Source organism: Pagrus pagrus (genome assembly GCF_965226575.1).
Source record: "Pagrus pagrus genome assembly, chromosome: 16".
In the NCBI taxonomy this organism is placed as follows: Eukaryota; Metazoa; Chordata; class Actinopteri; order Spariformes; family Sparidae; genus Pagrus; species Pagrus pagrus.
This window is the reverse complement of record NC_140200.1, coordinates 25,391,053-25,416,174: the sequence shown is the minus strand read 5'-3', so window position 1 is coordinate 25,416,174 and position 25,122 is coordinate 25,391,053. Positions and strand designations below refer to the sequence as shown.

Here is a 25,122-nt window from a genome sequence, read left to right as displayed (position 1 = left end):
GCCCACTCACACACACACATTCATACACTGATGGCACAGGCTTTCACACTCCTGCACACTGCCATTGTAAGCAATGTGGGGTTCAGTATCTTGCAGCCAGAGCCGGGGCCCGAACCACCAACCGTCAAATTAGTGGACAGCTTGCTCTACCTCCTGACCACAGCCGCTTCATTTCTCTCTGTCTCTTTATAAACACGGAGGGGGGGGCAACATTTTACAGGGAGAGGCGACACGCTCGACTGGACCAGACATCAAAACAAAGAACAGAGAAACTACAACAAACACAGAGGGAGCGTGACTTCATTCTCTGGTCAGGAAGCCATTACTCCATCTTTACCATGCAAATTAATGCTAAAATCTCATATATAGAATCTACAAGCAAACTGTGACAGTGAACTGAGGCCTCTTTTATAAAACTCTGCGGAGAATCCACACAATGTTTGCATACCTACAAATGAGGGAAGTGTGCATATGCCAAAAAATAATCAGATTTATAAAAACCTGGCGTACGCCCAACAATGCACAATTTCCTTTTGGAAATCCAAAATCAACTTGGAAATGTGCGCATGTGGATCTGCCTCATATCCTGCCCTCTGCACATCCACATTCAACCATAGACAGTCAATGCACAGAGCCACTGATCGATGGTTCTTTTATGCTGCGCAAATACTAAACGCAAAGAAAATATTTGTGTAGCATTACTCATGTGAGTTTGATCGAGTGGCACCGCAGTATTTCTATGTTTGCAGCGATCAGACTGACTGTTCCACTTGCCAAAATTATCACGACGATCAGCTTAATCCCTCAGCATGGGATATCATTTGAAAGTAGAAGAATCAGAATCAGAAATGCTTTATTGATCCCCGAGGGGAAATTGCACATCTATATATACAGTGTAATAAATAATGCAAACACAATGTATTTATTTATTGAAGTTTAGTTAGGGTGAACGCAGCCCGCATTATGATAAGGAATCACAATGGGAATATGGAGTGTAACGATTGTGCGAGAGCTGTCACTGATTTTATTTCCACACGTTCTTAAATTACACAATCCATGTGCTGGTTGTGAAGATGTAGCGGGTGAGCTGACTGGAGCGAGTATGTGTGTGTGTGTGTGTGTGTGTGTGTGTGTGCGTGTGTGTGTGTGTGTGCTCCATGTGGTGCACACAGTGACAGCCTGACAGCACAGTCAATTGTGTTCACTGCAGCCATTTTACATACAACTACACAGCTAGACTCAATGAAAACTAAAATGTGTACAGTATTCATTCTTTGATGATATCTGATGTAATCTTGTATTTTTACAACCAATGATGATCATTTCGTTATGAAACAGTCCGGCTCACATGACACCGCTGGTTTGAACGTTTATGATAACGTGGATCGATAAACAACGTTTGATATGAAGTGAAATCAGATGCATCATTATGCACACAATAATGCTTCACGTTTATTTTCTACAATCTGTCAATTAGGGGTCAAGGGGTTTGTTTTTATAGATGACAACTTCTGCGTGGGAAGCGTCACCTCTTTCAGGCTCCATTTTGTGCGTACCCTATGTTCATAAATGAGACCCCTGATGTTTAACATGCATACACTCCTTTTAACTGCTCCTTTAAAAATGCACTTTCAGTCATCCTAATACCATGACACATTAAGTAACATCCACACACAAACCACATCATACATCCAAACCTACTTATATAACACAGGACACAATTGCCTCGTGACTGCTGCATGTTCTATGTATATCTGTAGGCATCCTGGCCTAAACTATATCAGATATCAACATGCAGACTGTAATTCTGCCCCTCTGATCCTTCATTTACAGAATTAAACACACTGTGCTGATCTGGGCCAATCCAGGAGGCTGGCAGCCAACCCAGGGCTGGATGGCAGGCCACTGCATGAGGGGAAAAGGGACTAATCCCTGGGACCGTCCTCACTAATATGTCAGTGAAAATACACAAATGGCTGTGTGAGAAATGCTGCTGGACACCAAATGTGGGACAAAGGTAGTGCTGGGCTGCAAAACAATCTCAAGGGATCAAACAATGGATCGTGATAGAATGTATTCGCATGACAGTGGACATATTTCACTCCATATGGATAGATCCGACAGCCTATCACATAGCGGAATAAACAACAACCACATCAAAGTACACGCTCATTTTCTCCAGCAAAGCACTGTTTGAGCTCAGGCGAGGAAACTGGATGTGATCTACAATTGCAAAATGTATCTTCATTTTGTTTGTCTGCCACTAGCTCTTTCATACATTCACATTTTTATCCTTTTTTTTCCCCCACACACACACGCACACGCACACGCACACACACATTTACTTACTGTATATATATATATATACAGTATACAGAAGAATTAAGGCCTGTCTCTATTATGCTCATTTCAAGATAAAGGCATGTTTGTCCCTCCTGTTGTAAGGATCCCAGTCACTATTTGAGATTAAGATTATGTGACTTGAGAAATAGTTCGAGGAAAACGAGACAATAAAACTTTGTTCAAAACCCCTTATCAGATGCTTTGACAACAAATCCTTGAATCAAATAATACACTGAACATTTTAGCTCCTTTAGTGTCAGCTCACTGAGAGCAGAGTCAGAAACAGATGACAGATCTGTGGTTACTCTCACTCTGTGCACATGCTTCCATTCAGCATTACTTTTAGCTCATATTGGCATCTGATATGAGCTACTAAAATAGATATGAACCGTCATCCATGAAAATCTGAGTTACAATTCAGAATTATATATGAGAGTCCTGAGGGTGACGCTCCACATGCTCAGCTAATTTTCACAGACATTTTGTTTTCCTGCCAAAGATCTAACCATGACTATTCCTTACACTAATGTGTCCAAGTGAACGTGGCCCGTTGCACCATACCAGAGTGTTAGTGAGTAATTTGCCTCTTTTAGAGAATGAGGATATTCTGACAACAGAGGTTTTAAAACATCGCGCAAAAAAGAAACATGCTGTTATTTTAATTTTTAAGTTTGGAAAACATGCTGAACAACAAAATGTCATTTTCTGCAGCAGAAACAAGTCAGGAAATGTGGTAGTGCCTCATTCAGAGACGCACAGAGGGGAGGGAAGAGGTGGGAGGATCAGGGAGGATGTGTGAGGGGATGCTGTCAACGAATAAGCACATTTGTATGTTCTAATGTGTGTTCCTGTATTTGAAATCAAATCAATAATGTTTTTTTAAAAACAGACAGAATACCACATGCTACTGCGTAGCCATTTTACAAAGAAAAATAAACAAAACAAAAAAAAACTTTTAATAAACTGTTATCAAGCTTGAGAGGACTATGACTCTCATTCACCCTTACCTAGAGCTCTGTTATTTACAAACTAGGCAGAAGAAGGTAGAGACCTACAACAACCAGAATGCACTGCTCCGCTCTGGACCAATAAACACTCTGCTGATGGTGATGTACTGCGAGCTGGGCGGAGCTTGGTTTTGATAAGAGTCATTTTTGAAACAGGGAACAGTAAGACCGCTGGTCGGGAACAAACTAGATTGTATTACATATAAAGTCACTAAAATATATTTTTGGTTCTGTGCTCTCCCTTTATTTTGTACCGCCTTGAGATGTGTATGACTTTTTCATTATTGTCCTACTTGCTGTTTATCCTTTATGCATAGCGATCCTTTTCCCCCTTTGGCGATTGAGAATGTATTTTGTATCGTATTCGTTCGTATCATATATTTCTGAAAATATAGGGCAGATGTGCAACAACAGAATCTTGGTTTATAGTTTATAGCACTGCCTAGTTCGTCAGTGTCAGACAGTTTGATCAAAGTTTGGTGAAACGCCCCTCACTGAGTCCAAGAGAAAGAGTTGGGTGCTCTGGGTGAAGGGAAAATGGACCAACATAAACCATAAACTACCAACACTGTAGTGATACAAAGCTGGCTGAGAACTGACAAAGCTCCCGTGTCTCTCATTGCTCGACTGGTGTGTTTAAATTATTCTTAATTTTTTAAAATGTGACAGTATTATAATAAAACAGTATTTCTGTTATAGACAGCACAGTAAGGATAGCACTGTTTTCAGCAGTGGTGAGAACTAGGACAAGACCAATATATCGAGTGGTTGGTATTATCAGATATAATCCATACAGATTTAAAATAATGCATGTTTTGAGTTTTAATTAAGGTGTGTTTCATATAAAAAGTTATAAATCAAAGTCTAGTTGTCTTTTTATTGAGGTACAGTAAATAAAGGAAATGTTTGAGAATGTATGTTGCTGAGAGCCTGCCTAGGTCCAACATCATTCAGTATTCATTATAAACTCAACTACAGGTATTTTCTAGTGTTAGTGGAGAGAATCAATATACTGTAGTGAACTCAAATGATCCCTTAGCTCTAAAAAGCATAGAAACAAACACATCTCCTGTTCCAATGATGAGTAAATGAGTGCACATGAACAGTGATAAGATTTCAACACTATTGTGCTCATCTGCTAGAGTCAGAATAACAGATGCAGAGCACAAGCCTACACACTGCAGCATGCCATGAATAGCAGTCACATGTGCTCTTGCGGTACTGTACTGTACAGTATGTAGGTTGATTTCTTCCTCCACCATTAGCTTCACTTCAAAGCCTTTTTTTTTGCTGCTCTAGTCCCCTGGGCTCCTCCGTCCTCTTTTCAGGGTTTGTCTCATGTCAACAGATATGCAGTGAGCAGATCAATTACACAATGCATCTGTGTGAGCAAAATGACTATAAACACGCTCTGGCGAGGAGTTAGCACTCCCACATAACACTTGGTCATTAGGCTCACGTTATACCACAGGCTTTCAAACTGGAAACTGTAAGCATTTTTTCAAATACACCATTAGCAGCATGAAATATGATGCATTGCTTAAGTGGTCTAAAATTCTCTGAGTCTGTAAACTGGACTTCTAAAGGTCTGCCTGTGTCAGCCCCGTTTGTAATGAGCAACTATAAAAAAAAAATAAGATAAGATAAGATGAAGCAGGCCAACAACATCCAAACATGATGTCAGCCTCATTACAGACAGGCTCACTGCTTGTTTGGTTGTAACTATGGCTGAAGAAGGACAAACACAAACTACATCAGAGCAAGAACTGAAGGAAAGCACATCACTGGTCAGTGTTAAGACATCATTCACAGACATTCACTCAAGTGTCAGGGTCAAGTTTGAGTCTAAATCACTGGTCAATATAAGTTATCACCTGTATGATAACACATAATGAAGTGACCATAATTTACATTTCGTGTTTGTGTTGTTTTTGGAACAGCATAATTAATGTTGCTCCAGGACCATCATTACAACTGACCATTCATGTCTTGAAGCTGTGACTCCAAGATAAGGTAAAGAAAAATACACACATGGGAAAAGTTATCCTTCCTGAACCTGACCAAGTCAGTGCCTAAACCCAAACAAACAGTGACAGATAACTGAAAAGAAATGGCAAATACTAAATGAACAAACCCCAGTCTACTGACCTAGAGACCTGTCCTCAACCCATTCAGCCACAACAGCTTGCTCAAAATGTGGACTTGATCGCTTCTCATCATTAGAAATGATGGTCCCGTAGCAACATTAATTACAACATTGGAGGACCAACACCAATATGAATCGCAAAGCTATGACATTGCAGGTTTTTGTGCTTTGTTTTGTTTGTAGACATTTTTTTGCTTGAAGGTATCATTATGAAGTAAATGTTTGTTGCACAATGTCATGGCTACGGACAATGACAACACATATACACTTAACTACGTAATTCTGTCTGCAGTCGGGCACAAAATCGTCCAGGAAAACAAGGGCTGACTGATGATCCATTGACTGGTGAGGCATTTCTGCTTTCACATCTCCATTAGAGACTTTCTGGTCATTTGTTAGCGGACTGCATTTTTAAACTAACGTTAACTACTGCTGCTCTCTGGCACTGAGATGAGACACTCAGAACGTGCACCAAGTCACATCCTTTAGACTGTCTCAGAAACTCTGACCCAAATCCTTCACAAAGAAATCCACAGTAAAGTAAATAGTGACAATCATGTATACTCTACTACTGCTGTTAGTTCTTTTGATGTTACACTTCCTGCACAGATTTCAAAATAAAAGCCTGCCAGGAAAGGCAGGATTATTCCCTATGAGTCAGTGGAGGACATTTAATAGTGATGTCCCTCGCACTGCCTAGTGGACTGTCATACAGTACACTGTAGAGTCAGGCCTCAGTAAACAATTGGCTGACAGTGGAGGGTTGTCAGCAGCCCAGCCTCCCCTTGGCTATGAGCTATAAAAGCTCGCCAATGGCCTTCTTTCAGCTGGCATCTACCCTGCATCGTGTTCTTGTCCTTTGGCAATATTCACACCTCTACAGCACAATACCCTTACATCTGCGTATTGCTTTTGTTTGTGATGTTGCTGATGTACAACCTCTGTTTTTAATTAACTTTAGTTTTAATAAATAATGTTTGTCAGACACATCAGGAGTCACAGTGAGTCAGGGTAATACTAATAATACAGGGTCCAATATTTATAATGCAAAATACAAGGGGCAACAAATCTCAGCTGTATGTGAAATGCATACTATTAACGGAAAAAAATGACAGTATGAAAGCACGGCTATAGTGACAACTATTTGTGACATTTATCTGTTATTGGTCGGATGAACAAATGAAAACATATCCATGCAGTGTTGAGTTTAAAGAAGCTTAACAGAGAAAGAAAAACTGTCAAAGTAAAAAAGACAAAAATGACAAATATGAGTGGTTCAAAAAACATTTCTGCTAAAGAGTGTGCAGTAAGCATGGCGTGACTCAGTTGTTGATGGAATTAGTGCTGTGGAAAGGGACATTTATCGAGTAACAACTGTAACAAGAAGGCATCTTACTAAAATATCATGAAATACTTACTGATAAAACAGACTAATTCAGAACTTAGGGCCAGGTTCTCTCTGAAGTTAAGGTAAACAAGGGCCCAAGCCAATGTTTCAGTAACTCAGTGAATTTAACATTTTGGAATGCATCCCTTCCTATTTGATTATCTCCCCTGCCGAAGTCTAAACAGAGTGAATAAGTTAAAAGTAGTAACACTGCTAGCACTGTTATTTGTTCCCCTCGAGTGCCTGGTTGGGTGGTGTGAATCTCTGGAGAGGGAGGCATTAATTATGTCTTACAACAAATGAGGAGGGACAGTTTAGGACCGTGACGTATGTGACTGATAAAAATGGGTGTTAGTGGAAAACAGGGTGATGCTGTTAAATGCTCTAGACATTGTTCCAGGTCGGCACTATGAGCTGCTCTCCACCCTCTTTACAAGAGACAGTTTATAGAAATAAGGGCTAAAAATAACCAGAACCCCAGTGCCAGGTTATATTAAATACACCAGTGTGTGTGTGTGTATGTGTGTGAGTGTGGGTATGTGTGTGTGTGTGTGTGTGTGTGTGTGTGTGTGTGTGCATAATGAGATGGAGCAGGGAATCAGCTGGCTGATTGGGCAGTGGCGGACAGAGCTCCATTCATTAGGGAGCAGGAACAACAAAACAACAGAGACCCCAAGAGGCACCTGCTCTGCCAAAGCAAACAGGATGGGCTTTTTTATTCAATCTACCTGTTTTCTATTAAGATAATTAAGGTATGTGGAACTGGGGAGACACAAACAAAAGTAAAATCATCCTCCCTTTCAGGCTTTCAGCATGCAGGGGAGACAGAGACGGGGGAGGGAGACAAGATTGGGCTAGTGGAGCCTCTAATTGGCTCAAGGGCTGCGGTGCAGTAAGTGGCAGCAGGTCAGCTGCAGACCACAACACAGTAACCCTCTGATAGGCACACTAACAAAGAGGAAGGGGAGGTGTGTTTGTGCAATACCAAAAAACCCAAACAAAAAACATTTCACTGATTCTTATTCTTCTGCATTTCCTGCTCTCTGCATGCATCAACCTCCCTCAACTTCTCTTCACTTTCATCTCTCGCTGCTTTATTCTCACACCGTGTTTTTTCAGACATACTGTATAATGCACAGCACCATACTGAGCATGTTTGTGTAAGGAACTCATTATATGCTTTGGATGCAAACACTGAACCTCTGAGAGCTGTTGAAGAGGGTGTGCAGTCATTTATTTACAGTATCTTTTATGACCAATCATGGTAAACTTTTCCTTAGTTGGTGTGTTCTACGAGTTGTTCACTGCTATAACAGAGACTCCTGAAGCCAGTTCCATAAAGCAGGTTGACCAAGTAGGCCAGGCTTATTGTGGTTAGTCTGGACTCATTTTCCAAATTCAAATGCAAATTCAACATAGCTCAGTAACTATGGCAACTTATGCTGGGAAACTAACCTGGTCCAGGCTTGGCCTGAGTTGTTGCTAAACCAGAGTTCCTGGAACACTGGCCTGACAGAAAAGTGATGATTTCATCACTGACTCTCTGGTGTGCTGCTTTATTATATAACTTTATTAACCACCATCAGTCATTAACATTAAAAGGGAATCAACAGAAATAGACCTACATACATGTTTGATTATATGGTGTACACAGCATGTTCTCACTCCCAACTGGTCATAAACAGCAGCTTGATCAGTGGCCTTAAGCTTCAAATTGAGACACTCTACCCCCCCTTTGTCAGTTTTGCATATTAAGGGCTCATTAGTAAAGTTAATCATAATACATAACATGCAACGTCAGGTTACACTTTTAAAATAAATCTCGATGACAAACAGTTCAACATTGATAAAGGGTCACAGTTTGGATAGGTTTAGCCACAAAAACTATTTGGTTAGGTTGAGCAAAAGATCATACTTTGGGTTAAATTAACTAATTTAACTGGAACTTTCAGAACAAGAAATGTACATGACATAAATACATCACTTACCTCAATTGCGTAACATAACTTATGCCATTTATGTACATTGTCCAACTTACCTAATTTAACTGAAAGAAATAAATCACTTGTGACGCTGTAGTAACCCTGCAGGGGAAATTTAGGCTTCTGCTACATAAAATCAGTCTTCATCTATATTGCCCAAATAGAATTACTACACACATAGTTAACAGAACATGTGCAAAAGTTATACTCACCAGGAAGGTAGTATTTACAACTCGACATTTGTTTGTAAAACAACTACACAATATGATCTTATCATCACGATGCCATATTCTTTTCTCTTTTCCTACCATTTTATTATGTAAACAAACACTGCATAGATGGTTTACGTTCAGCTTAATCAGCCACCTAGGTCGCATCGTGCCAGAGCACAAAGTGCCATTCACCAGGTTGAGCACCACATTCCTAAATATAGCCTTAATATTACAAATAAACATTCAAGCATGATGTCCCCATGTCTCAATCCACCCAAAGAACATGCAAAAGGAAGCCTTATGATCAATTTTCCTTCCTTACAACTTGATGCACTGTTAACCTTAAATCAGCACTCCAACAATGTTCAGTTGCTTCTATAGAACCACTCGGATGAATTCAAACTGATGAAGTATATGCTTACAAACAGTGGATAAAATGAGTCTGTATGACGAGCATTGTGTTTTTTTGTTTCTTTTTCAATCCAAAGGAAAAATGCGTAGTTGTGAAATCTATATAAAAGGGGTGTCACGATTCTCCAAATCCTTGATTCAATTCGATTTGATCTTTTATTTGTTTCTTACTTTTAGCACAGATGGCTATGCCATTGTTAGACTAGTCTAGTCTAGGATCATTGGATTTATGCCATGATAACTCATTCTTTTTTTAAATTCTTATTTCAAAAGATGGTCTACATGGTGTCATGAGTAATATAATCTCCATTATTAATTTGCAGTGTACCACACTAAGGCCTTATTGTCAAATTTAAATAATTTATTAACAATTTAAATGTAACAATCACTTGTTTTACCAGTCAATTTTAAACTAACTCTAAACAAAAGTCATAGAGGGTACCTGCCATCTTCACAGCAGATGTCATTCAAGTTCACAACAAGAATCAAATATGTGGTATAAATATATGTATATATATATATATATATATATATATATATATATGCATAGAGAGAGAGAGAGAGGGAGAGAGATACATATATATATATATATATATATATATATATATATATACATATATATAAAATATGTGGTGTAGTTTTCTCAGTTAAGTCTACTTAAGTGTCACTCCATGGTCCGTGTGTGTGACGTGTTGGGAACCCCCGCTGATCAGTTTGCCCAAAGACAAAGCTGCTATGTTGTTCTGCTACTAGCATGCTGGACCTACTAGTGATTGTTTGTCCTCATCGATGGATTAAAAAAAACAGTAAAGTCATTACTATCATAACTGTGTGTTTTAAACTGGGGCACAAGACTGAACCGAAGTGAAAGAGAAACTTAACACTACACAGAGAAATGTCTGTTGTATGCAGTATCTATCCACGATGTGTTTTAAACTAGTGCACAAAACCAAACTGAGTGAATACACATGACACATTACTTTTCACTCCACTGTGGCTTCAGTCATAGTCTGATTGCCAGCTTATGTGATTGGCCACCACAACTTGATGTCAGGCTGCGTTTTTCTCCAAAAGTTGACTCCATCTCAACTTTTTCAGCGGACACCACAGCAACCAAAATGGACTACCCTCATTAAAAATAAATGGGAAAACCTGCATTTTCACAGCAACGCCAGATCCAATGTAAATCCACTCGCTGTGCTACGACTTTCTGTGTTTTTTTTCCCTCTTGGCATGCCTGCCGGACGCGACACTGAAGGCGTGGCTAAATTATTGATTCCACCTTTGATTTGACATAATGTCGATCGATATCCGACTTACAATCGAGATCGTGACACCCCCACTATATATTATATCCAGTTTTGCAATAGCATCACTTTTTTGTTGTTCTTCTCTCATGTCTTTTGAAATGTGTTAACATTTGTCTCCCCATGGCTCTAGAATGGCAATGGCTTTCTGGCTACCAATGCAAAGTGAATATTAAAAATCAGACAAAGGTCAATGGAAGGAATCGTAAATCTGATGGCTTACAGTGTAGCGTTTCATGGCCACATTGGAAAGAGCTGACAAAGGGCTCCTCTGACTTAGACACACAGCTCAATGTCTCTATTTTCATATCCCTGTATCCTCCTGGCCATGCAGTGTCCCACAGGGGCTACCCACAGAGACAAAAACTGCAGTTTATTTACTAGATATTGGAAATTTAAGATATAGCAATTGCAGCCAGGGAATAAGCTGCTTATTCTGAATGTTCACACAGTGAGCAGCCACAGCCTCATGATCTATTTAAAGCTAGCGCACAACCGTATTTCCGATGAGAAAAGCATATTCTGATTAGAAGATGACATCTCAAAAGCTTTTCTGTTGACCGTTTTTTCTGCCTCAGTTGTGTGACCTCATTTCAGGAAACAAAGAGGGTTTCTTGTCAGCCTGGATAATCTGATTTGAGAGGATCCTTGTGTTACAGACTGTCATAAAGGAAAGATAAAGTGACGGAAAAGGAAAGGTAGAAAGGCTGCGCGGGTAAACACCACCGTTTCTACCAACCTAATGGGTCTCATACAGTATAAAGTGTTTGTTTTTTTCATGTAATTATTTATTTGGTATTTTGGTTGTGCTAATTGTCCTCTTATTTGGATATTTCAATCATATTAATGAATATATTTTTAATATGGCCAATGCCACCAATGGTTAAAATAGTCAGGTAACTGGTAAATAGATTAATGCGATAATATATACCAATATATTCTACTTTAGGTTATCCATTATAATGTATTATGTGTGTATTGTTTTCTGGATCCCAGTTGTTTAATTTTTGTTTAAATAATATTGTAGTTCAGAAATTGTTATAACAGATTAAAATAGAAACTACATGAATAGATAGGTGAAATATTAATATTAACATGTTTTTTCTGAGGTTTGAGTCATATTTTTATTTTAATATTTTGAAGAAAACTTAAAAGATATATCACTTATCATGCTGGTTAAACATTTTGAAATTCAAAATATTCAAGCATTCCTCTTTTTAAATTTTCATACTAAATATGTGAAAACCACATCAGTTGCAGTTGAACATACTGGGAAAAACTTTGAGAGCTTTGAGATGACATTTTGCTGTGATTCCTTTGACTTCCTGTTTTGGTCTCACCTCTCATGTTTGTGTGGTAGGACTGTCTAACTTTATTTTATAGATTTTTGATGATTTGGTGAACCTGCTAACTGCAGTACATAGAAGGAAAAAACATGTTATTTCTTGTTGCCACGGGGGGCACTTTTAATAAACTTTGATCACAAAGGTGTTCAGATTGGCCAGCGAAAATTTAAAGTTGATGGGGTCAAAGCTGTAGGAGGAGTTCTTCAAAATACAACACATGCAAATCGCCAACAACAAATGTAAATATGGCTCATAATAAGCTGCTTTCACAGACCTATTCAGTTGTTTTTATGATGCAGAATGGCTAGATTTGGGCATTCTTCTAGTTCTAAGGATGGGTTAAATGAAGAGATTCAATTAAATTTCCAGTTGTACTGTGTTTGATTTTCATAAACAGGTAAATTATGTGTCCAGTCAACTGTAGTATAAGGCCTAGACCTAATCCTCTCTGAATCCTGATTGTCTGTGAGCAGGGAGGGACTGTTGCCAAAGGCACTGCTCATTTATTCATGATTTCTGATCCCTTCTCGTATGGCCGACCCAATCCTGACTCTGATAGGTCAGCACTCACATAGCCAGACAGCAGTCCCTCAGGACTGTGCTCAACAACATGCCAGAGCCTCATTTCCTGCCCTCCCCCAGAACTGTGTGGTTGCCTGGTACAGACCTGTTTCCCGTTCGTCATCACAAATGCGTCGAAAAACAGGGAACAGTAGAGAGCAGCAGATTATACAGATATCAGCCTACATCAAGAGGGCGATAAAATATCACTCTGAATTAGACACATTGTGTTTTTTTCCCCAGCTGACGATGGAAATAGCTAAGAAGTGACACATCTTGCTTCCTTCTATTTATAATTTATTATAATTTATGTATTAACAAGCCTGCATCCTTGACTTCAACAAACGTTATAGCAGCGCACCTGGAAAGGGTTTGAAAAATTACCATGTTCACCTGGGCCATCACAGCTGATCGGAGCTGTCATTTGACATGTGAGTGAATGATGATTTTACCTATTCAGATTAAAGACAATGCAAGATGTTAATTGGTGTCAGTGGGGTTTTTTTGTCCGGTGTGCAATGGATCATTTATCTTTTTTTTTTTCTTTTTTTTTTCCTTCACTGTGGGGTGGTACTGTGTCCTCACAGCTGGCAAAATATAAATATTCGGGCACGTACAGGTGAGCAAAGTAGGTACTTGAGCAATAAATTCAATAAACATCTCTCATCTCAAGAGTAATGACATCAGTCCTCTTTGTTTTATTTCAGATAATAATGGTAACTCACCTACAAGATCAGGGTTAGTCACTTGCTGTTAGATCTCTATAGCTAGTTGAGCTGCTGAAAACATCTGGTCAACCGAGTATTTTTGGTGACTAATCCTAACCAACCAACCAACAGACCAAAAAAAGAGAAATAACAAGTGAACTTGCCCCTGCCCCAGGGTGTAAAACGTAAGAACAACATTAATTATCATGTTCCAGGAACAACACCAACACAGCGATATCAAACAATGAACAATCAGTTCAGTCTTGTTGAGGTTGAGCTTCAGGTGGTGTGTGGACATCAATTATATATAGAGTGCATTTGTTTGTGTCCCATTTGAAAGAGCACTGTGTAATCCTTTGTGCACACTGGAGCAGGAAATGCTAATCTCACACAGTTGGTCGTGTGTTAATTCAGGCAGGTGGAGGGCATATGGACGACAGACCACTAACCCAAATGTTGCTTCCGCCACCTAGGAGAAGGCTCAGAGGGCCTGGCATGCTGTACGTTACTTCCTCCCAGCCTGCCAAGGACACACACACACGCACGCACACACACAGTCCAGATCTCTCAGGAGTATGAACACTACACTCTCATACATATCCACTTATACAGCTTTTCTTGGAGAAAATTGAGGCTGAAGAACTGGCAAGCATGACTATATAATCCCAGCTTTAGGGATTTTCAGGGAGAGACAGAATCGATGGCAAATGAGGGGACAGTGCAACAGATGAGAGTTTGACAGGACTCATGTGGGAAGGGGGTGGCAGTAGTAGACGGAGCAGAGTCCTGCTGTGCATCGCCCTTTCTACTGCCAGCCTTTTATTCCTTCCATCCCGGTGCCTGGCAGCTGTAACTGACTCAGTGGCTGCTCCTTTACTGACCGTCACAACAGTAGGTCAGGCTAACTGTGACATTAAAGCAACACCAGGCCGCAGGGCACCACAGAGGCCGGCATGGCTAACTCTACCAGCAGGGCTTCATCTGACTGAAGCAAAAGTTTTTTTTCTCTACATTACATTTTACTTCATGTTTGAAAGTCAATTGTGGCTGCATAAATTTCCACAAACTGCTGCCTACATGCTCACACATAAGCACACAGGTGCGCGATACACATTCCTGCTTTCACTGGGAAACAGTACAGTGTTTCATGATTGTTCATCTAGAAACAATTTGCACATTAAGTTTTATAAAGCTTTTGTTTCTAATCACACTTAAACAGAATGAAAAACTATTTGACCGACCTTCGGTTCCAGCCTTGCTTTGTTCCAAATTTACCTTCCATTTTCCTGAAATTCTCCTAAATTAAGTCACTTGTGAAAAGTGTGTTTGTACCCCCTCTGAACATTTTAAAAAATAGATTGTGGAGAAATTGGAATATTTTCACTGGTAATGTTTATTCCCGTCCAACATGTAGTGGGTTTTTACAATGCTCAAGACTTTGACACAAGAAACTGGGCTTTGTGTCTCTGTTCTGTCCTGTTATTGGGTTGAGGTAACCAAGGCTAATTCAGTGTCGACTGCTTCAATAACTACATGGTAATATAGGACTACGGTTTGCATGATTAAAAATTGATTGCTTTTTTTGTCAAGAAGCGAGCAGCTGTGGGAGCTCTGCTAGTAGCCCTTACAGAAGCTTTATAATCCAGCCTGGAATACGAGTGCTTTTTATATTCATATAGATCCAATATTGAACGTCTTCTGTGAATATATTATCTGTTATGCATGGATGCTTACTGTCCATTTTGATACGGTCCTTTTTAACTGTATTACCTAGAATGCTGATTGTCTTCAACAAAAAAGTGTATTCATTATTGTTTTTGTGTGTTATTTCAATAAAGATCTGTGAGATTCAATTTGTTTTCTTTTTTCTTTTGGCTTTATGGTCCCGTCACTGTTTATTAGGGCTGGACCTGAATATTCCAATCATTGAATAGGTATTCGTCACTTATTTGGTGGCAGATATTCTTTATTTGTCCTGCTAAAGCTAGACCATCAATAAAGTCACAAAAAGTGCATACCCACAGCAAAAGTGTTTCCCGTAACTTTGTTTATTTGTGGCACAGTATCAAAATTGGCCGCCACAAATTGATTTTCTATTTTCAGGGCTGCGTTCCATCTCTCATGCTCTCTCCTACATGTCATAGTGTTTCCAACATACCAACTTTATTTGGGTGGGCTGCCTATGTATATAAATGGCTGCTTAAGTATATTTGGTGACATATTCTAGCATTTCTTATCTTTATAGTTACAAGTTATAAGTCTGGCAGAACGATGCCATCTGTGATGAGAGACATTCCCCGGTAGCAGCCCAGGTATTACGCCCTTCCTGTAAATGCACACAGATTGTGATGCCACCTCTCCTGTTTAATGTACAGTAGGCCTACTTATCCCACTGTTTTGTAAAAGCTTCTAAGTGCACCTGTTTCGGTACCACATTGGTTTGGATTGTATCACAAGCTGTGTCATTAACAACAGGCTTCCACCACATGTGGCTCACCGGCTGTTGTGAAAACAGAATTGTGGGTAAAATGATCCAGTTTGGGAGTGACTTTATAAAAAGACGTCTTACGTACAAGGGGATCGCAGAGATGAAAGAGAAGTGAAGGGAAAATCAAGGTGAGCAGATTAAAGTCATTTGTGAGGAAACACAAAAATAAGGGTGGAGAAGTAAGTAGAATTAAAATGCTGAATTGAGAAATAACCTACTAGAGATAGGGTATTGTAATATGCTTTAAGTTAGTAAATGTAACAGTTGTTTCTGGGACACAGTGTTGGTGTTTCTGGCTCTAGTAACTGAGAGATGTCTACAAGTTAAACCCAAAAGATTGGAGATGTCCTAATGGCTATGTGCCCATGGCAACCAAGAATGGCCCTTAACCTCATCATATTGTTCTCTAATAAACAGGCGGTTTATTAGGGATGTCACAATTTTGATTCTAAATCAAAAATCGTTCAAAGCGATCTTTCAGTTTCAATCAAAAGCAGATTCAGTAATTATCCCAGCACTCACCCCGCCTACTCGCAAGCATCCTAAGAAAAATTCAAAGACAACACAGCTAGCTTAGCTGTAGCCTGCGGCTGCACTTCCAATCATTCTGTGTTCACGAACTGGAACCAGAGCTACAGTAAGTCCAACAGTCAGAGAGGTTTATTTTATTTTTTGTAGATCCTTTATTGATTTGTTTGTGAAGAGGGTTCACTCTAGACAGATATGGGAAACTGAACTTTGGAACAAACTGAATTTCTATCTTAAGTTGTTATTTGTTGAATCACTGAAGGCTGGTTCTTTTTGTTGAACTCTGAAATCTTTATTTTTTGTGAACAGAAAAAGTCAGGATGTTCTGATAAAATCCCTATCTTTTTAAAGAGGAATTCCTAAAAAAATGGTTCTAATAGAAAATTCATTCGGATCAAAGTGTGAGTTTGGAGATTCATGACATCACTATGACTAGCCGTATACATGGTAAACATAGGGTTAGCCATACAAACTGCGTTTTATGTGTGTACATGACCATGTTTTGCTATTTAGGCTTTGGGCATACACCAATTACATTAATTACTGCAGTTGTTGGAGGTGTGCAGTCTGTCGCCCTCAGCTCTTCATCTGACAGCTCCTTCTTATTCCATTACTCCCACAGACATTTAAATATTTTAAACTGATCAGCTGTCAACAAATGCTGAAAATGCATACATGCTTTTTATTTTGTAGCTGTATTATTGATCAACAAAGTAAGTGCTAGCAAACTTACTAAACATTGCATTTCCTGTGACTAGTCATAATAATAACCATTTTACTATGACATAACCCCTGTCATAATGAAAGTCAACTCGTGTTACACAGATGAAATGCTTTTAATGTGAAGCTGCAGCAGTAGGAAATGATAGGTTTGCAACAGAAGTAACTTAGTTAAGTGCTGTACAGATTGTCTCTTGTACAATAGCTCGTGTTATTGATAACGTGTTGTCACGAGGTCTGTAGTTAAAGGGAAAATTTCAAAACGTGCAACCCTAGTATTGCTGTTTAACAACCTGCTGCTGTTTCTATGAGATGAAGACTCAATGACTGGTCCTGACCTGTCCCAGAGTGCCGCAGCTGTCTCCAGCTGCTCACAGTGATTGGACTCCTCACAGCACATGAGATACTGTTAAAGAAACAAGCTCTTACTAATGCTGCCATTCCATCTCTACTCACTCTGCACAGGGCGAGGAGGTGGAGGTGGAGGCTGATTCAGTGAGTGACCAGAAGGAGGGACAATGAGCAGAGATGACAGAGCAGTAGGAAGGAGATGAGAGGTAGGAACTAAATGAGAATGCTGCTGAGGAGGATGTGGATGGAGCATGAGGTGTGCCATAGTCTGTGTCCGGGCCTCAGCCAACACTGAGACGTAGCTCTCTGCTGGTCTCCGTGGAGCTCAGCATGGGGCTTAGTGTACGTCAGCCAAGAGCATGGTGACATATGTGCCATTATTTATAGCCAGCAGATCCGCTGAGAGGCCCAGTGGCTGCTTAGAGAAGGTATTATTTGAGAACCCAAAGACCAACCTGGCCAACATCGAGCTCAAAGGACATTTAGCAGCAAAAAGAGCCAACACATCTCCTCTCAGGAGGGGCACTAATACCGTCAGCAGAAATTAATTACAGTGAAAATAACTGAGTGTCACTGAGACCAGTCTTTATTAGATCCCAAGTGATGAGGTGGAACAACAGCAGGGACAGAAAACAACAGGAAACCAGATCCTCAGTCTGACATGATCCTTTCTGCATCACTGGAATATGAGGAACTAAATAACTCTGGTCCCTGGTGACATACGTCATGCAGTAGAGCATTCCCACTCATATTCCATTTAGTGCACCAGTGAGGTAGAGCAAGTCATAGCTCTGACAGATTTAAGCTATGATTACTGAGGGATTAGCAGTTTCATTGTGGCGTCCGGTCCGGGAACTCAATGATGGACGATGAGGTAGATTAATGCCCCCTCCCCCGCAGCAATCAGGACACGGTGTTGCTCTGGCTCCTGCAGCTCAGCCACCTCTAGCATGACAGCAAAATATGTGTTGGAAGGGTTAATGCTAAGTCAATTAGAGTATGGCTCTAATCCGCATGAGGCAAAGGTCATCTCTTAGTAGACAGTAGGATTAGGGCTGGAGGTTCCCTCGCTTGGCGTGCTACTTCACCTGAATCCACATGGCCCGCCTCTGCATCCCTTCCCTCTGCCAGAGAGCTGCAGCCCAGTAAACAACCTCCAGCTATCAGCCCCAATCTGAGGCTACCTCACCATCACTGAGTGGGATGTAAAGGGCGATGCATTATTCATCTCACCCACACCACTCACATGGTTACCTGATCAAGAGGCATGGGAAAAGTCAAGGTCGCAAACTGTGAAGTGTCTTAATAAAGGCCACACATTCACAATTCTTAGCCCCCATGGCCAAAACAAAACAAGAACGGAGAATCAAATTCCGAATGTGCACAGTGTTTAACAACAAAGCTGCAAATATGATCAAGCAGGAGGCTCATTCACCTGCTGCACCAGGTTCCTTGGTTTAAATCAGCTGATTTGACCATTTAAGGGACATGTTGAACAAGTTAATGTGTTTTTCCAATTGATTAGGACTGTATGCTGCAGGGTGCAACTGTCTGCCTCTGCATGTGAAAACACTCAGAGGCTATCCAGTGGACACATGATGATGGACTGCATTTAATTTATCTGGAAACAACAAGTTGAGTTGAATGAGAGGCAGCCGGAGCTGCTGTGCATCTTCACTGGAGAATCTCTGATCCTACAGTACAGTAACAGCAGCCTGGGATCCTGCATGGAGGGAAACTGACCGCTGCGCGGATCCATTGAGCTAAATAGGGCACAGTGATAAAGGCGGAGCAGACGAACAGATAATAGGAAAGCAGCGGAATCAGACACAAAATGACATAACAATTTGGTCCAGTTAACACTCAGAGGAACGTGTTACATTCACGGACTCCCTGCTGAAACATCTCTATAGGTTACATACACAGGCACCACAGCAGTGTGTGTGTGTGTGTGTGTGTGTGTGCCAGTTGAACGTGTATAGTGAAGTTAGCGCGTTGACATCCACAGGAGGATGTCTACAGATTATCAGAGGAGTCACTGTGGCTCGATGCGACTTCTTACCTCCAGTATCAGGAGCTTTCACACGGTCTCTCGGTCCAGGAGATGCAGTCGATAATCAAGGATTGTAGTTTTCGCTTCAGCATTAATTCCAGTTCCGTTTGTAATTTCCATTCCCCGTTCTGAATGCCCGGTACTGCCGGATCGCTCTTTCCCCTTTGCGCGTGCAAACGGAGCGCTCCGCCGCGCTCAGGTCCCTGTGAACACACGACTGGCGAGCCAACAACTCCACCGGCTCCTCGCATCGATTAGCTCCAAATGTGGGCTATTGTAAGTTTGAGAAGACGATAAAAATCATGACTAAACTTTGACGGAGTCAGACTGGTCTGTTTCAGTACATATCCACTGACGCTGGCAGCAGAGCAGATGAAATCCTTCAGAGCGGAATAGAAATCTCCGCGCTGCGCGCTGGAGTCTGCGTTCTGCTGCCTGCATGTACCTGCAGTCTGTAGTTTCCTCCGTGCGCTGACTGACTGCGCCCTGTGCTGACGGCACAGACACGGCGACGGCAGATGGACTGGAAATTCATGAACATGTGACACATTTAAAATGCAGACACTGGGCGTTTATATCACACTCACAGAGCGTATTAATAGCAGCAGCAACACTTGTAAAAGAGACGAGGATATAATGATGCTGGGAACATTCAACGAAACCATGGAGTTAGTGCAAAACGAGGTGAAACTGGGGAGATATCAACTTTATCAAACGGCACTCTGTAGGCTGCTGCTGGCTTCATTCATGGTAATCAATCTTTTACCACTGCTGTGGAGACCGTAGTTGTATAACGCAGCTAAATATCCTACAGAACTGTGCAGCTGAGCCGATGCTGATTTTCTTTCTCAACGTGATGATTTCAGTTTGTGTAGATCATTAATACACAAACAGTAAAGATAGGCATTACGAGGAATTACAGATAACATACCATGCATGACTGCTCTGATAGAGACATTACGTTTAACATGGCAACAGGACATACGGTGAATGTAATAACAATGAAAATAAACAAGGGCAATAATGCAGACATAATAACTAAATCAAAATGACAAGTAATAAAATCATATTGCTCTGAAATGTTCTTCTTGCATAGCTACTGTTGTACAGTATCAGTATACATTTATTAAAATGGCAACAGGCAACTTTTTTGCTTTAACTTCTCATTCTGAAGTAAATACCAATGTCGGAATGTAATGGCTGTAAGTAAAGACTTAAGTAGTAAAAATCAACTCCTCAGTTGCATGTAATAGCGTTTCCAAAGATGGCTCAGAATGTTGGAATTTCCTCCCTAAAAGGTGGACAATAGTATTCATTATGTCAGCTCAGAATTCTAGGATTTTGTCCCTGTTGGAAGATTGCACAATGTCAGTGCAGGACATGGTGTGGCCGTATATACTGATGCAGGAAGTAAGGTTGTGGAGGCTGGAGACTCCAGTGTGTGTCCTTCTTACAGAGCTGGAATTAACATTTGCCTCACCAGGTTGTGTTTCGGCTGCCTAACCCTAAACAAAACACAGCCATAGCCATTATTTGACAAACCCCTGATCTATCTCTAACCTCAGCCAGTTTCCCAACTCAGTTACAAGTGATAGTGAGAATTTTTTAAATGTTAGGATTGGACATAATTTAACGATTTAACAACACATCCTCACACAAAAATGTCTGAATAGGTCTTTGTCTCCTAAAACAATACATATCACCATTCTCATAACAACATGACTGTTGAAGTGTACCAGTGACAGGCGTACCGGACCTTCATCGTATGGTTGCAGTATTTGTTTAGGTTTAGGAAATCATTGTGGTTTGGGTTAAAACAACAAAGTTAAGAATATACTCTCGTAATGTGTGTAACTTCAGTTACATGATGTATGTGACATCTCTACTTTACTGAGTTAAAAAACTTACCATTGACTTTTGGTTTCCCACTGGACATGAGCAGAGCTCTCCTGGATTAAAGTCCTGTGCATGTTTGACCCGGCCATCCGACCCAAACCTCCTCCTTTTGTGGATTTTGTTGCACTTCATCTGACTTCCTCCTTTACTGCCTGATTACTGCTACGGCCACTAGAGGTCGCCACCAAGAAACATAAATATGGGTCGTTGATGAAGGTTCTCAGTCATCCAAGGCAGGGCATGAAATTGGCACCCGCCCACACGCAAAATGCGGGTAACTTTTGTGATTGGCGGGTGAAACTGTCAATCTACCTGCCACATTGGCAGGTAGCCAATAATACAACACAACACTGAGCAAGTGTTGTGTTGTTGACTAATCAGGTAGCCTATGTGTGTCGTTGTGTGTTGTTGAGCAAGCCCCGGCTCGCCATTTTCTTGGATTTTAAAACCAAAATGTGGCGGCATATTGCTTGCGTGAAGAGGCCGGCTGTAACAGACCAACAAAAGGGGAGGAGGAGGACGATTAAAAAAAATAAATAAAAAAAGACGTTTTAATATGAAGTGGAAAGTAAGCGGGGATAGCAAGGTTTGCGACTGGTTGGTCTACGACGTCACAACAGAAGAAATGCACTGTCAGGATTGCCGTATGTATGGCTCGGAGAAAGCGGAATCAAACCTATTTGTAATTGGGACAAAAAACTTAAAGTTAGAGGCAATTAAGGACCACGAGTCCTCAAAAAACCACTTGCACACGATCAGCTGTAAAGTGGGGAAGACGGCTCCCCCAGAGCTGACAGCTGCGGTCAAGGCACTGACTCAGGGGAGTGTCTGCTCCTCCTCCTCTTTTGAGTCTATGCTCTGTGACAGGGTTTTTCAATCGTTGCTTGACCTTGACATTACAGTGTAATATGGTTTGGTTTCTGTTAATTATTATGATTGTTATTGTTGTTGTTTATCTAAATGTTATTCAGTCAAAATAGTCAAAATATTAGACTTTTGTCTTGAAAAGCAACATAAACTTATAACATGTACAAACTTAAAAAGAGTCTTTTCATATAAATATAATGTTAATTGTTAATCTAAAATTCAAAAAAATGTTGAACTTGGATATGTAATGACACTACAGTGACAAAGAAACAGTGACTAATGGATTACAGTTGGGTGTTAACTAAATAAATGAGACCATCAGTGAGATGATCGGCTGCCACACCAGGTCAGATACAGTTGTAAGTCATTATGTAGGTCTAGTCATTAATGAGATTAAGTTGGTTAATAACTCGACAGCACTTTAATGTGTATTCTGTATAAGTTCAAGAACCATTATTATGCATTTTTTTATGCAAGTTGTTCACCTTTATTTTAGGCAGAATAAATTTTGGCTGGTAAAAAACCACTGTGGCAGGTGGATTTCATGGTAAGTGCTATATCGTAGGCAACTGGATTTGTTTCAGTTTCTTGAAGACGTTCCATCTCTCATCCAAGAGGCTTCTTCAGTTCTAACTAACTGGAGGGGATATGCAGGCTTTTAAACTCTGTGCAGGAGTGTCCTCACTATTTCAAACCATCTGTCTTCTATGGCCAAGATGTTTGCATTGTCATCATCAGAGAAATGATTTGTCTCCTTCAGATGTAAGTGGACAGCAGAGTCTTGACCTGAGGAGTTGGCCCTCCTGTGTTGTGCCATTAATTTATGGAGGTGGTTGTTCTGTCTCCCCAGTGTACAAATCTGTGCAGTCCTGGCTGCATTGCCTTGGTGTTTTGTCCTTAGGATGGACAAGTTTCTCAGCATGTTAGTAGGTTTGAAGTGAACCGGGATATGATGTTTATTAAAGATCCTCCTGAGTTTCTCAGATGTTCCTGCGACATAGGGAATGACGATGTTGTTACATTTTCTCGTCTCCTCTCTGTCTGCTCTGGATCTTTTAGAGGTTTTGACAAAGGTCCAGTTTGGCTAGCCACAGGTTTTAAGTGCTCCCCTGATGTGTTTCTGTTCCTTCATCTTCCCTTCTGTCTTTGTGGGCATGGTCTCAGCTCGATGGTTTAGGGTTCTGATGACCCCCAGCTTGTGCTCCACTGGGTGGTAAGAGTCGAACAGCAAGTATTGATCTATGTCCTTAGTGCTGTATCTTAGGCAACTGGACTGGACTTGTTTCAGTTTCTTGAAGTCGTTTCACCTCTCATCCAAGAGGCTTCTTCAGTTCTAACTAACTGGAGGGGAGTTGCAGGCTTTTAAACTCTATGTGTGAGTGTCCTTACAGAGTTGTTAAGGAAACGTGTGAGCTCTTAGTTACAGAGTCGTTAGGGCCACTTGTCGGACGTTGACTTAACGGCCTTCATGTGGATTTCTAGGTCTAGGTGAACCCAGGTATGAATGATTGTTAAGCTGTCTGGGGAGAGAACTCAGTACTGCACCTCCTCTGTTCAAAGACGGTCGTCCCAGTTTGACATAGATGGATTCTTTTACTCCTCTTTCAAACCATCTGTCTTCTCTGGCCAAGATGTTTACATTGTTGTCCTCAAAGGAATTATGGCAGGCAAAGGAAAACCTCTAAAAGATCCAGAAAAACATTAGCTTTCTTAGTTACATACATAATGAAATGTGAGAGGTGACATTTAAAACATTTTCTGTTCAAATGTGGATTATTTGAAACATTTCACAGCTTAGAGCTCTGTCGCCACAAACCAGCAAGAAGAAAATAGAGCTTTTGAGTAGTGCAAAGAGAAGAGCTTTGTCTTGTACTGTGAGAATGTATGGAGGTGCCAGCAGCACTGACTGAATGTGAAAGCTAATCTCTAATGCACTTTCATTTCACAATAAAACATGCAGGAATAAAGGAATCAGTGAATTCCCAGCCGCTTCTGCTGTGGACTCAGTCTTTGAATGGAGTTCCACAAAATGTGAAAGCTCTTACACAAACAGAAATGGTCCAAGCACTCCAGCAGGAGATTCCACACAGATGCCATCCTCCTGCCTGAGCGAGGCTTGATTGAAGTGTAGTTGTCATATTTTGTCACCATCAAACCTCATATATTGGGTGATGGCTGGCAGTCCATATTCACTGTGAACTCATGCAGCACAGTGGAATCATAATGTAAAAATCCAAATGGGCTATCTTTCAACCAAAACCTGTGTCCCTATACTCCTACTAACAAATGTCCAGTATGGAGCACGAAATTCCAACATGTTCTCAATCCCAACCTGTCAAACAGCAGCTTGGTCAGTGGCTGGTTAGACTTTCAAAATAGAGCTTGCTGACAAATAGTTCACATATTATGACATATTATGACTTTTATACTGTTATTAATGTTGTCATTAATGGTTGTGGTTTAGTTTGGTTTGGTTTAGGCTACCTGATTAGGTTAAGGAAAAGTCATACTTTGGGTTAAAATAAGGTTCAGTCACCTTTATAAACAAAGTTACATAAGTGACGTAAGTCACGTCACAATATGTACTGTAAGTGATGTAAGTTGAAGCATTGGGAGTGAGAACGGACAGTAAATTCATACCATTCATGACAATTCAGTGTCTCCTCAGACTGTCACTAAGGGTTATTCAACAAAAATGATTATCTTTTGTCAAATGGGAGAGTTACTGGGACAGTGTTGGGTTAATTGATTGATATTCAGAGATAAGATTGAAACTATTGGATCAAATTATGTCAATGTCACCCTATGAT

At 40.6% G+C, this 25,122-nt stretch overlaps 1 protein-coding gene across 4 annotated transcripts in view; it reads right to left on the bottom strand.

Moving 5' to 3' along the window:
* The window catches only part of lrfn2b (leucine rich repeat and fibronectin type III domain containing 2b), a 151,859-nt gene extending 131,836 nt beyond the window's left edge, over positions 1-20,023 (bottom strand). For all 4 annotated transcript variants that reach the window (XM_084378171.1, XM_084378172.1, XM_084378170.1 and 1 more), the window contains exon 1: positions 19,559-20,023. The gene's annotated coding sequence lies outside the window, so the exon portion shown is untranslated. The remainder of the gene's footprint in view (positions 1-19,558) is intronic.
* Positions 20,024-25,122: the final 5,099 nt, after the last annotated feature.